This window comes from Chlorocebus sabaeus, chromosome 11 (genome assembly GCF_047675955.1).
Source record: "Chlorocebus sabaeus isolate Y175 chromosome 11, mChlSab1.0.hap1, whole genome shotgun sequence".
NCBI lineage: Eukaryota > Metazoa > Chordata > Mammalia > Primates > Cercopithecidae > Chlorocebus > Chlorocebus sabaeus.
Window position 1 is genome coordinate 88,766,048 of NC_132914.1, and position 14,164 is coordinate 88,780,211.

At 37.3% G+C, this 14,164-nt stretch overlaps 1 pseudogene; it reads left to right on the top strand.

Moving 5' to 3' along the window:
- The first annotated feature begins 1,427 nt into the window (after positions 1–1,427).
- Positions 1,428–1,893, top strand: LOC119620629 (large ribosomal subunit protein uL23 pseudogene; annotated as a pseudogene).
- Positions 1,894–14,164: the final 12,271 nt, after the last annotated feature.

Below are 14,164 nucleotides of genomic sequence, written 5' to 3' on the forward strand. Positions count from 1 at the left end.
CCCTTACTGGACACAATCCTGTATACCTCTGATGCTCGCCTATTGTCTCAGAGATTTCCGATGTGGAAATTCTATGCAGACGTTAAACTCAAGCTTAAATGCCGCATTCCCCACAGAGATTTTCTAATCCCTCAAGCTCTGACCCCTACCATCTCTAAACTCCTTTAACAGTTTATAAAACACCCCATGTTAATTAGTCATTGCTCTACACTAGGAAAGACCTTTATATATATACATTAGTTCATAGAATTTTTGCCAAAAGCTTTATAAGTCCATTATTCTCTTTTTAAATATGATGAAATAGGCTTAGCAAAGTTAATAACCTGTTGTAAGTTTCTTAGCAAGGGGAGGATTTGGATTCCAACCAAGCTCTATTTTATTTTATTTTATTTTATTTTATTTCATTTTATTTTATTTTATTTCATTTCATTTGCATTGCATTCTCTTTCTGGTAACAATTTTCCATGACTTCTATATTTCTTTAGCAAGTAACACTTTGGGTTGCAAGCAATAGAAATCTTTCACAAACTAAATTAACCATTCATGAGGACATTTTAATAATAACATGCAGTTATATCCCAGAACTTAAGCACGAGCAGGGCAACGGACTATCACAAAGGAGTGGCATCCAAAGTTGACCAATCACAAGGAGGATTGAGAATTCTCCATCTGGGATTGGTTCCCTGCATCTCTTCTACCCCTGCCACAATGTGGTATGAGTAGGATAGACCTTAATTCCAGGTTCAGGATGTATCCTGTTGGTCTAAGTCACCCAGGATGATCTCAATCCTAGGTAGTAGACAATCAATGTTTGGCCTTCTATGGCTACAGCAATGATACAGCAATGAATTTTTTTTTTTTTTGAACATGTGACCAAGTGGGCCCAATCAAAATGGCACCAGAAACATTTTCTGATGGCTGAGAAAAGAGAAGTTCTCTTCTTTTGATGGATGATTTCTGGATAAGGCTTGGAATGATTGTCAGTTTACTACCACGAGGAAAACTGGTCTGAGGTCAAAGCCAGTAAATGGAATAGGGTGGAGACTCACAGGTAAATAGAGCCAGGCCCAAATCAAACTGTTCCTGAATTTTATGTGGTATGGTACATTATCACTCCAAAGTACTTACTGCCTATCCCACTAATAATTATACTGACCCACTCTTTTGACATCAGTCTTTGTCATGAAACCTGCTTTGGTCAATAATAGGTGAATTGAAGAAAATGCACATGACTTTTGAGAAGAAGCTTTAAAAGCCAATAGATAATTCTACCATTGCCACCAGTACATTCACTTTGTTTTATGCCATGACATATCCTTGGTAGGGGCCGCTCCTTTAGCCTGAACCCCAGAATGAAGAAGACACATGGAACAGAGCCCTGTACTGACATGTAACACGTAAGACAAAGAAATGTTTGTAGTCACAAGATGGCGCCGAAAGCGAAGAAGGAAGCTCCTACCCCTCCTAAAGCTGAAGCCAAAGCGAAGGCTTTAAAGGCCAAGAAGGCAGTGTTGAAAGGTGTCCACAGCCACAAAAAAAGATCCGAACGTCACCCACCTTCCAGCGGCCCAAGACACTGCGACTCCGGAGGCAGCCCAAATATCCTCGGAAGAGCGCCCCCAGGAGAAACAAGCTTGACCACTATGCTATCACCAAGTTTCCGCTGACTACTGAGTCTGCCATGAAGAAGCCGGAAGACAACAACACACTTGTGTTGATTGTGGATGTTAAAGCCAACAAGCCCAGATTAAACAGGCTGTGAAAAAGCTCTATGACATTGATGTGGCCAAGGTCAACACCCTGATTCGGCCTGATGGAGAGAAAAAGGCATATGTTCGACTGGCTCCTGATTATGATGCTTTGGATGTTGCCAACAAAATTGGTATCATCTAAACTGAGTCCAGCTGCCTAATTCTAAATATATATATATATATATATATATATATATATGTCTTTTCAACATAAAAAAAAGAAATGTTTGTAGTAAGCCACAACAATTTTGGATTTTTTTCTATAGCATAGCCTAGTGAAAGCTGACTAATACTATCACTCCTGAACGTTACTGTTAAATAAGCCAATTAATGTCCTTCATGGTCAAAACTGGTATGAGTTTTATGCCCTTTTTTTTGAAAATATCTTACCAGAAAAACCCATTTCAATCAGTTAAATAATGTTGTCACCCCTAAGCAGTATCAGGAAAGCCTTTTAACATGAAAACGTCCCAAAGATACATCATAATATAATCGTGCATCCGTAATGCCAGATATGTAATTAAGGGTGATGATAGCTACAAAGATCACCATTTCTGTGGCCATCTCTGTGGACAACCAGACACCATAGAAGAAGTCTTCCCATTTCCTACAATAATCTTAATGAAATGAGGTAAAATGAATTTAATATAATGCATAGAATTTTAGCATTGCTCTGTCAATAATTTTTTTCTCTCATGCGGAATGTTTTCCCTCATTAACAAATAAAATCAAAAGCTGAAGCAAATAAGTGAATCTCTTTGATGCTTATTTCAAAGCATTTCAGAAGAATTAATTACTGCAACACTCTAAGAAATATTTAAGTGCTATTAGTTCTTTTCCATACATGGGAAGGTGGAAACGCTGAAAGTTTAAATAGCTTTCCTGTAGACCACACAGCAAGACATTGGCAGAACTCAGCATTCCTAACCTCGTTGACCTCTGCAATCTCAGTGTGGTCTGTAACCTTTTTACATCAGAACATTCACAGGAAGTGGCGACTTTTTACCAAAACATTCTACCAACAGTAAAACATGTAACTTCTTTTAACACTTATTGCCATGTATAGTCTGTTTTGAGTCCATAGTTAGGATCAGCGAGATACTAATATTTGAATTAAGTTGCTGCAAGTCCTGCAAATCAGCCAATGTCTGTGCTACAGGCTTTCTTGCATCAACATAAGCAGAAACCTGCATTGTTCAAGTGTCCTTTGGACACATCTTCTTCCCTCTCACTAATCAACTGAATTGCCATAGTAGAGCTAGAGAATGAGGATTAGAGAAACACAAAGACCTACTGAGAATAAATCATTTTTCCTCAAAAGAATATGTTACTTCTACCAAAATTACACTAACACTAATAACAAAATCATTGTCATACCTGTAAATATTATGTAAATTTTAACTTTTTGAATGATTGTATCAGATATATTACACAATGTTCAAATAGGCTCTGCAAACACTAGTGGTTTAGTTAATATGGAAAAAATGGATTCAGATTTAGTTATCAGGAAAAAAAAAATGAATGTAATAGAAATTCCAAGTGCCAGGGTTGTACTAAAACTTGTAGTCTCTCACAGTGAGCTTTGAGCTGACCTTGCAAACTATATCGTTTCTTCTAGATGATATGGCAAACATGAGAATAGGAATTCAAAAATGCATACTATTTTTCTTCATTAACTTTTCCCCAGATTATAAACATTCTGCATAAACATAATATGATTAATGCTTAAGTTGTCATAGTGGTATATATGATGAAAGACTGTAAGTTATAGTATTTTAAAATTTGAGATTTCAATTATAAAAGAAAAACCATTTTTATTATTTTAATTCTAAAAATTATCTAAAAATCACCAAAATTGTACTATCGCACCTTTTAATATACCAAAAAAGTACATGTCTACTTATTCAATTTAAGAGAAGTAGAATTGGTCTGATCCTCAATCTTCCTGGGAAAACTAGCACTTTTTCTCAACTCTCATTAATTCTGTGGAACATCTCATGTGAACATATTTGTGTCTTGCTTTATTTTTCTCATTGTGCTAATTTTACAATAGCCTATGTTAGTTTTGCCAGTACCATTGTAGCAGCCCTAAAGTCACAATATCAGAGAACCTACACATGTGTACAAAAATATGGAAGTCCAGAATTTTAAAGGCAGCAACCACAGTGAACTGGCAAAAGCAGTATACATATTAATCTAAAGAACAACAGCTTAAGGTGGGCATAGTGGCTTATGCCTGTAATCCCAGCACTTTGAGAGGCCAACAGAAGCGAATCACCTGAGGTAAAGAGTTCTCGAGACCAGCCTGGCCAACACGGTGAAACCCCACCTCTACTGAAAATACAAAAATTAGCCGGGCTTGGTGGTGGGCACCTGTAATCCCAGCTACTCGGGAGGCTGAGGCGGGAAAATTGCAAACAAAACAAAACAAAACAAAACAAAACAAAAGAACAGCTTAAATAGCATTGCTCTTTTCTGATACTAGAATCTGCTAAGCCAAACTGGAATAGCTGACACAAATAATTACATTCTGCTACATTATTAAAGTTCAGTTTTTATAATCCATTTTGAAACAATTATCATTCCTTTGTCCATTCAAATGTGCAAATATTTTATACCATGAAAAATTCTCAGTCTAAATATAAGCTCTTGTCTTAGAAGTGTCACTTTTAGAAGAGCTAGATATTACATAATATCGTACTCACTTCAACTAACTCATCCATTATTTATAATCTATTAAATAAAAATCCAAGCAAAGAGCTCTAGCCTTATGGAGGTGAGGGCTAGGTAACGAAGGTGAATTTTAGAGGAGGCAGGAGGACTACTGTCCCAGGGCTTTGTCAATAGATGCTTGAAGAATGTTTAGTGTTGTGAACGTAGACTTTTGTTTACACATTCTGTGAACTATATGTAATTGGATAAATTATGAGATGGGTTTATGGTATGAAGACAATGCTCTGACAGTGGAAGCTGGGAGAAAACACTGGCCTTTAAATTGAAAAAAAAAAATTGATTGTGCTAGTTATAAAACATATCACCAAAATTCCACATTTATTTTGTCAAAATATCATATCAGCTTTGATCGTTGTGGATGCAGCTGCAGATATTGTTCTTTTAGTTCTTTTGAAATATTTAACACTGCAAAGAATAAGGGTTTCTAACATTCACCTTTTGGCACAGCCCTGAAATGTTACTGTTTATATTTGAAAACAAAGATCATAACACATTCTCTTAGAAAAAAATCATGATGTGAAATTCAGTTGCAAAATAATATCCCGTGAATATTAAACAATTTAAAGAGAGAGAGAGATTTATTTTACATGCACACACACACACACACACACACACACACACATATACAGGCACACACAAAATTTTATTAAAAGTACTAATTCTTCCAAAATCTAGTGGATATTATTTTTTGCAGCATACATTTTAAAGAACTTTTCCACAATTCTCTAGGAGAGACGAAGGTAGATGAAGATGATATTGATATATCTTCTTCATGCATGCATTAATTTATGCATCAAACGTAAATTTAGTGCATGCTGTGTGTCAAATTCTGGGGATACAAAATGAAACCACACATAGTCCTGGCTTTTGAAATTTCATCTGGGAGCGACTGATAAGTCATTATGAAGAATATAGCATTATGCTGTATTCTCAGGAATTTCTAAAGATTGCTAAAGGGGACCAGAAGAAGAGCGTCTTCATCAAATCTGAGTATTAGAGAATTATTCAAAGAAAAGTCATTTTATACTGTTTTTTCAAGGAGTTACCTGTATATATTAAAGACACCCGTGAGCGTTAGCAATAGAGAAGTCCAGCCAGAGGGAACAGCATGTGAAGGATGTGGACTAGCACAATATGGCCAAGGAGGTTTAGAGTGATTGTGGCTGGTGTAACTGGAGATTAAGCTGAAAGAGAGGCAGCAGCCCTTGCATGCAAAGCTAAAGAGGCTGAGACTACGGAGAGGCACTGATAGTCTCTCAGCCCTGTATTTAATATCAGATTTATGCTTTAGAAAGATTGCTCTGGGAGAGGAATAGTAGACAGACCATTAGGTGACCAGCCAGCAGCCATCTCTCTGTTTCTGTGATTTTCCTATTATTAAGCAGCACGCTCAGTTAATGACCCAATCTGCAAAAGACAGTTGTTTTTTATTTACTCAGTCTGCCTTCTATGGCACATGTAGCCAACTCTGTACACAAAAGTGTCAAAGGCCTCATTCTTGAAATCTCCTTCATTAACACCAATCTAGAAGGTTAATCTTTAAAAAACGGAGTTAAGGTATTGTGATTTCTAGAACAGCTGTAAATAAGTTAATTATCATATTTCTGCTCTTGCTAGGCTTCGGAGATCAGAACTTGCAGGAAAGTTAATATGTAGTTCATTTTTTGGCTCACTTGAGTTGCAAAGGCATGAAGAGGGAGAGGTAGAAGAGAAGAGTAGGGAAAGAGGGGAGCTTAGTATCATGAAGTCTAAGAAATGGGGAAAGAGAGACAACATGGCAGGGAAACTAGGAAGTGTGGGCCTGAAAGGAGAGCTGGGAAAAGCTCTAAAGGCACGCTAAGTCGCACGGTAGGAAGAGCTGGGAAATTCAAATTTTGATTTTTATTTGAGAGTTAATTTTGATTTCTACCTTGGGCAAATTACTTATTTCCCTAATCTGTTTGTTTCTGTGTAAGAATGATATAGAATTAGAGGATCTCTGAAATTCTTTCAAGTTTGAAAATGCTAAAATCCAACTATTTCACAATTTTGTCCAGGGCTGTTCCTAGCACATATACCATGTTCTTGGTTCTTCCCTGACTCCCCAATTTCATTTATGCTCTTCTTCCTGAAAAGAACAGTAGCAGATTAAAAAAATTAAACTCATTTAGTAAATATTTCAGTGATACGTATATGTAAAATTGTGTTTGCTTTTAAAAGGAGAGTTGTTGGCTGGGCGTGGTGGCTCATGCTTGTAATCCCAGCACTTTGGGAGACCAAGGTGGGTGGATCACCTGAGGTCAGGAGTTTGAGACCCACCTGGCCAACGTGGCAAAGCCCGTCTCTACTAAAAATACAAAAATTAGCCAGGTGTGGTGGCGCATACCTGTAATCCCAGCTACTTGGAGGGCTGAGGCTGGAGAATTGCCTAACCTGGAGGCAGAGGTTGCAGTGAGCTGAGACTGTGCCATTGCACTCCAGCCTGGTTGACAGGAGTGAAAGACCATCTCAAAAAAAAAAATAATAATAATAATAATAATAATAAATAATTAAAAAAGAGTTGTTGTATAATAAGGAATTTGTCTTTGTCCAGGATTCCTGGTAGATAACTTTGAAATCCTTGGAATTTCCTGAATGATAGGAGTATTTTCATTATTCACGGTGGACCCCTGAGACCGCACTTTTTATTTTTTTATTGTAATTAGGTAACTCAGGGAAGGCCCCTAAATAGTTTCAACATGGAGGCTGACCATGCCAGAAACACCAATGATTTGAGAGTTGGAACGTTGAGCCACATGACATCAGTCTGACCTCTAACTTCTGGGGAGAGGTTGGAGGCAGGTGATTAAGTTCAATCATGTGGTCAATGATTCAGTCAATCACGCTGGTATAATGGAACCCCAGTAGAAACTTCGGACACTGAGACTCAAGTGAGCTTCCCTTTTTTGTAATAATGCATTGATGGGCCAGGAGAGTGATGCATCCTGAGGATATGGAAGCTTCACTTTTGGGACCCTCCCAGACCTCACCGCATGTGTCCCTGTCTTTGGCAGGTTCAGATTTGTATCTTTTTCTATAATAAAAGTGTATTCATACATACAGTGTTTTTCTGAATTTTGGGAGTCATTCCAGCAACTTATTGAATCTGATGGGATAGTGAGAACCCACAAACTGGCAGAAAGTCATCAAAATAGCAGGTGGCCTGGGCACCCTCAAACTTGTGACTGGTGTCTGATGTGAGGGCAGTTTCATCAGAGACTGTGCCTCTAACCTGTGAAGTCTGTGCTAAATCTGGGCAGTTAGCCTCAGAATTTTATTACAGGGCTTATTGAATATTTTGGCAGATTTCAAAATTTAACTATTAAGACAAATTTATGGCACCGTTTTTTACTTAAACTCTAGAACATTATGAACTTACATCTCATTACAACATCTATGAAAGAGTTAAATGTAGATACTACAGAAGCACTGCACCACTTTAAAGGGAAAAAATTAACATTATTTAGTTGCTACAAGAAGAAAACATAAAATTAAGAGACTGTTTTTTATGACTATCAAACTGGAAAAAAAGGCAGAAAAAACTTTATTTTAAAGAGGAGATCAAACTTCTTATAAGCTTTTATAAGAAGAATTTTAGTGTTATATGGTAAAAAGGAAATAATAAAAGAGTTGATACCAAGATTCTTTAAAATATTGTATAAGTTCAAGTATGAGGGACGTTTATAATATGGCTTACTGGAAGAACATCAATTACATATTTTCAAAATCTGGTAAATAGGTATGGTGAGGTCTCATGAGAAATTTCACTGACTTATAACTGCTTGCGGAATTTTTAAATTCATTATAGTGAGATGTAATTTTGACCTACCTAATAGATGTAATACCATTTTTCCTATTTTAGAGGTTACACATTTCTAAAAAAAAATAATGCCAGGCCAAGTCAATTGCTTTTTCATACAGTTAATTCGTTCAGTAACGAAAGTAAATTGGTATGATGTATATTGATTTTTATGAGACAGTTTGAGCTTGACTTAAAATTTACTTAAATTATTATATACTCTATATGTTTCAAATGTTTGTTTTTCTGGGTGAAAATATTATGTTTTAGGGCGCAGGATTTAATTCAGATGAGAAGGCAATCCATTTGATATACAATAACATTCATTGAAAAATAGAAGAACATATAGAAAGATAAATCATTAGAAATACCATCAAATTCTGTTAGGTCTCCCCCCCACCCACCACCCCCAGAGACTTGCTACACGTGGCAAGGAAACACAGAGTTACTTTCATCAAAGCACTTAGTATTCAGGTGTCTGTTATCTGTGCTACAGCACCTGTCAATTCCAGAAGTCTGGTGATCATCCTGGTGTGAGGTGGGACTGTAGTAAAGTGATTTAACTTAAAGAGAACGTCCGCACGACTCAGATGATGACGGCTGCTGTCTGTAGAGCTACTACCTCTTTCTGGATGAGAGCCTGTGGGGTGTGAAACCAGAGAGCAGTACTTCCTTGGTTCATCAATCTTTCTGGCAAACTCTGATTCACCATCTAAGGCCCAGAAAACCACACTGGCAAAAAATGACTCCATTACCTAGGTTCCTATAGCTTTTTTTTTTTTTTTTTTTGAGACGGAGTCTCGCTCTGTCGCCCAGGCTGGAGTGCAGCGGTGCGATCTCGGCTCACTGTCAGCTCCACCTCCCGGGTTCACGTCATTCTCCCGCCTCAGCCTCCAGAGTTCCTATAGCTTTTTAAGAGATATTCTAACACAGACATGCATCTACTTACATAGTTTGCTCTTCCAAAATGTCTTGCCTAACAAAAATTTTGCACATTGATCATATGTGTGTGTGTATGTTTGTGTGATAGGTCATTTTATGTGTCAGCTTGACTGGGCTAAGGGATGCACAGACAGCTAATAATACATCATTTCTGGGTGTGTCTATGAAGATGTTTGCAGAAGACATTAGCATTTAGATTGTTTGACTGAGTGAGGAAGATGCCCTCATCAATGTAATGGGAATCCTTTAGTCCATTGAGGGCTTGAATAGAACAAAAAGGTGGAGGAAGGGCAAATTTGCTCTTTCTGCTTGCTAGGAAATTCATCTTCCCCTGCCCTTGGACATCAGTGCTTCTGATTTTTGAGCCCTTGGATTGGCTTCTCTGGTTCTCCAGCCTTCAGGTTTGGACTGGAACTTCGCCACTAGCTTTCCCAGGCCTGCAGCTTGCAGATGGCAGACTGCAGGACTTCTCAATTTCCATAACTGTGAAAGTCAATCCTTGTAATAAAAGCTCTCTCTCTTCATACACACACACACACACACACACACACACACACACACACAAACTATTGGGTCGGTTTCTCTGGATAATCCTAATATAAAATGTGTATAAATTATATATGTGCATAAAATTATATTATATATATATTCTGTATCTGTCAGGATAAAGGCTAACTTTCTGTAACAAAGAGACCCTAAAACACAATGGCTTTACCCTTTACACCTGAGTCTCAAGGTGGACGGTTGATGTTGATGAGATTCTTCTGTTTCAAAAAGTAATTCATGGAATCTGTCACAAAGTAATTCCATCTCCTTGTTTTTCTGTGTTCTAGAGTGTTACCTTCCTTGCAACGTTGAAGCTGGGTCATCTCTGCTTTTGTTCCAGCCCGAAATAGTAAAGAAAGTAAAGGCAGAAGAGAGCATGCTTTTTATTTTAATGCTAAAGCCTAGAAGTGCTATTCATCTCTTCACTTAGTTATTAAACATGATCATATGAATATACCTACCTGTAAAGGAAGTTGAGATATGTAGTCCCTAATGGCATGGCTATGTGCTCAGATCAGCTTAGATGGCCACAGAAAAAGGAGAGAATGGTTTTCAGGAGAAGTTTATCAATCTGCCACTTTTATTGCATATATAATGAAATATAAAAGTGGATACAGCAGAAATCCAAAGAATAGCAGCAACAACAACCATAACAAACTTGGTGCTCTATGGTAAGGTTTCTCAATCAGGGCCATTTTGCCCAAGGAACATTTGCTAATGCCTGGATACACTTTGGGTTGGTAATACTGGCGTCTAGTTGCATAAAGGCCAAAGACACTGTTTATCATCCTACAATACACCGGAGGACAGCCACAAAAACTACCTGGCTCAAAATGGCAATAATGTTAAATTGAGAAAATCTACTTTATATTTTTCATGTTTTCAAAATATTTCATGTCATTTAGAAAAAATGACATAAAAGTTGTGTGAGGAGAACATGTTAGAGATATTTATATTGGCTCACCTGTGTCACCCCTGCTTGACTGTGAGGAACTTTATATTAGAAATCTTATTTTTTTCTTGTGTTTATTATGGGGCAATTATTTTATTTTATTTTGTTTTATTTTATTATTATTATTATTATTTTTTGCCAGAGTTTTGCTCTGTCGCCCAGGCTGGAGTGCAGTGTTGTGATCTCAGCTCACTGCAACCTCCGTCTCCTGGGTTCAAGTGATTCTCATTCCTCAGTCTCCCAAGTAGCTGGGATTACAGGTGCCCACCATCACACCCAGCTAATTTTTATATTTTTAGTAGAGACGGGGTTTCACCATGTGGGCCAGATTGGTCTTGAACTCCTGACCTCAGCTGATCTGCCCGCCTTGGCCTCTCAAAGTACAGAGATTACAGGCGTGAGCCACCACACCCGGTCTATTTCATGTTTTTGAATAAGTAATAATGAGCATGGAATATCTTTTTGGTGCCTTTTTCTACACTAAACTTTGTGGAAATTGCTTCAAAACACATGAACCCTGTTCTCAATGTCCTTGTCATTGTTTTTGTTATTTCTTCTTCCTTATCCTCCCCTGATATCAGTAATATTGCTACTCATTTATCTCACATTTGCTGAGATGTCTGTATTTGAAGGTTACTTCCAACACCACGCCACATCTCTTCAAAAATCCAACATATAAAAAGGAACGAGATCATGTCCTTTGCAGCAACATGGATGGAGCTGAGGCCATAGTTTTAAACGAACTAGCACAGGAACAGAAAAACAAATACTGCCTGTTCTCACTTATGAGTGAGAGTTAAACCTTGAGGTTTAACACATGGACACAAAGAAGAGAACAACAGACACTAGGACCTACTTGAGGGTAGAGGATGGGGACAGTGAAGATCGAAAAACTACCTATTGGGTACTATGCTCATTACCTGGGTGACAAAATAGTCTGTACACCGAATCCCTGCGACATGCAGTTTAATCATGTAACAAACATAAACATGTATCCCCTGAATCTCAAATAAAATTTAGAAAGAAGAAAAAAAAAAGAAAAAGGAAAGTCCAACTTAGGGACGCATAGCCTTGTCTGTCACATTAAGAAGTGCCTCCACTCACTTACTTTTCCAGGAAAGAGTAAGCAAGCCAAAGCAGGAAGCAGTGCTAAATCATTAACTTCTTAACAACTCAGCTCAGATGGAAACAGAATTAAGATTTACAGGACCATAAAGGAGGTGGTTGCTATTTAACTATTCAAAATGGGAAATGAAAGAAAATCCCACACTTTCCAATATCCTGTGGCATAACCGGCATACTCAAAAGGCAAAGAAGAATGAATGAGCGAAATAAGTATTTGATGAATTTTCATATGAACTTTTGGCCTTCTCAGGAATGGCAAAGTTGCTTTTAAATCCCTTGATCCAGCCTCAGCAACAATTTCTATTTTTTCTTTGTCTTCTGTCTCTCTCTCCATCTGTCTCTGTCAGTCTCTATCTCTTTCTGTCAGTCTCTTTCTCTCTCCCCATTTCCTCCTTCTCTCCCTTTTCTCACTTTTCAAACTGTCCCAGCTTTCATTTCTAAGCTGTCAATTCAACATTGCCTCTATCTGATCTAATGATCTTTTGGGAAACTTTCTTAATCTATGTCAGATAGTATGAAATATGAAGGCTCATCTCTCTCTCTCTCAATCTTCATGTGCCCTCTAGCTTACACAGAAACAAAAGTTTGATTTTTCGGCATTGATTCAGTGTTCTCCATTGGGGGAAAAAAGTATTATGATCATTATCACAGCACCATAAGGAATCACATGAAAGGCAACATTGTGCATGGAGCTTATTGAATTGCAAACAGCTTTCTCAGAAATCAAGGCCGCCCCAATGATGCAAATCAGATGCTTACATAATGCTATTTCCTTAGAGGGTGACAAAGGAGTGATGAGATTTAGATGCCCCTTTGTGGTGTGGCAAAGCTTTTCTGTTTTCTTGCTTCAAGCAGAATATTTTGACATATTAACTGGATCAGCACAAAATGTATCTAAAGCTATTGAATGCACATTTTTTTTTTTTTTTTTGGATGGAATGTATACCAAACTTCTTTCCCAGGGATTTGAAGCAGCTGGAAGCTGCTATGACATTTCTGCCCTTTTTCTCCTCTTGTCTTTCCATATCCCTTCCACCCCTTTCCATAATCTGTACATATGCATATTTGGAAAAACAGTGCTGGTCACAGAAGGAATGAAAAAATAATCCATCTCTTTCTCACTGGATTTCATAATTTTGCAAGTCATAATATCAGTTGTATACACATGTGCTATAGTATTTTTTTATTACATGTGGCACATTGAATTGGGATCATTGATCCAGCAAGTCATTGTATAAAGCCAGATTCCAGTTTGACATGTGCTATGCATCATCATACATCCTTAAGAAAAATGCTTGCTGTGTATACACGTGTCTTCCCAGCAGCTGATTTCTGAATATGGGCATTGAGGCATAGCACGTATTAGAGACTGGAATGTATCTCCTACTGTGCAATCCAAATGAACCGAAGTATATTTTCTACAAGATTACCCTGCCTTCCTTTCTTTTCTCCTTTACATTTTCTTTGCTATCTCCTCCCTACTTTCTTTCTTGCCTCCCCCATAATTCATTCCTTTAATATTTTCCTCTTTGAATCATGTTTATTTTTCCTTTTCTATTAGTCTAGAGAGGCCTTAAAAATGTTATTATATCTTTGTGTAATATCTGAGCCTCATTGTCTGGTTATCAAAGAAGAGTCAGTAAATGTTTATTAAATAAACTATTGATGCTTTTTTTAGTAGGTACATGCATGTTTATCTAAGATGGCATAATGCTGATGTGTAGAAATGTTATCTTTGTCATTGTTATCACCATCACCACTTCTGTCATCCTTGACATAATCATCATCATCACCATACTGAGTGCTTACTCTCCACACCAAGAGTGTTAAATTATTCTTTCATTTAATTTTATACTGACCTTGTTAGTGCCCTCATCTGTAAAATGGAGACTATAATAGCACCTTCTCCATATACTTCTTGTAAGTGTGAAAATGGAATTATATACAGAAAGTGTTTCAAGTATTACCTGAATACTAAATAATTCATAAATGTTGGCTATGGATATAACAATTATTATTTTAATCTGCACTGAAGGGGAATAGAGAGGTTAGGTAGTTTGCTAAAAGTAACTCAGCTATTAAATGTCAGAAACTGGAAACAAGCTCCCAGTTTTGGCTTCATGGTCCAAGCTCTTACAAATACTGCCTTTCCATTATCAGAGAGTCTCTGAATTTCTTGACAAAAGCAGAGGTAATAAGTCAAATGCATACTATGATAGATTTTGAGACAGAAACGTTTTTCTCAGAAAAAAGGAAGAGTTTGAACAAAATTCTAAAAGAAAATAAATAGTTTCAAAA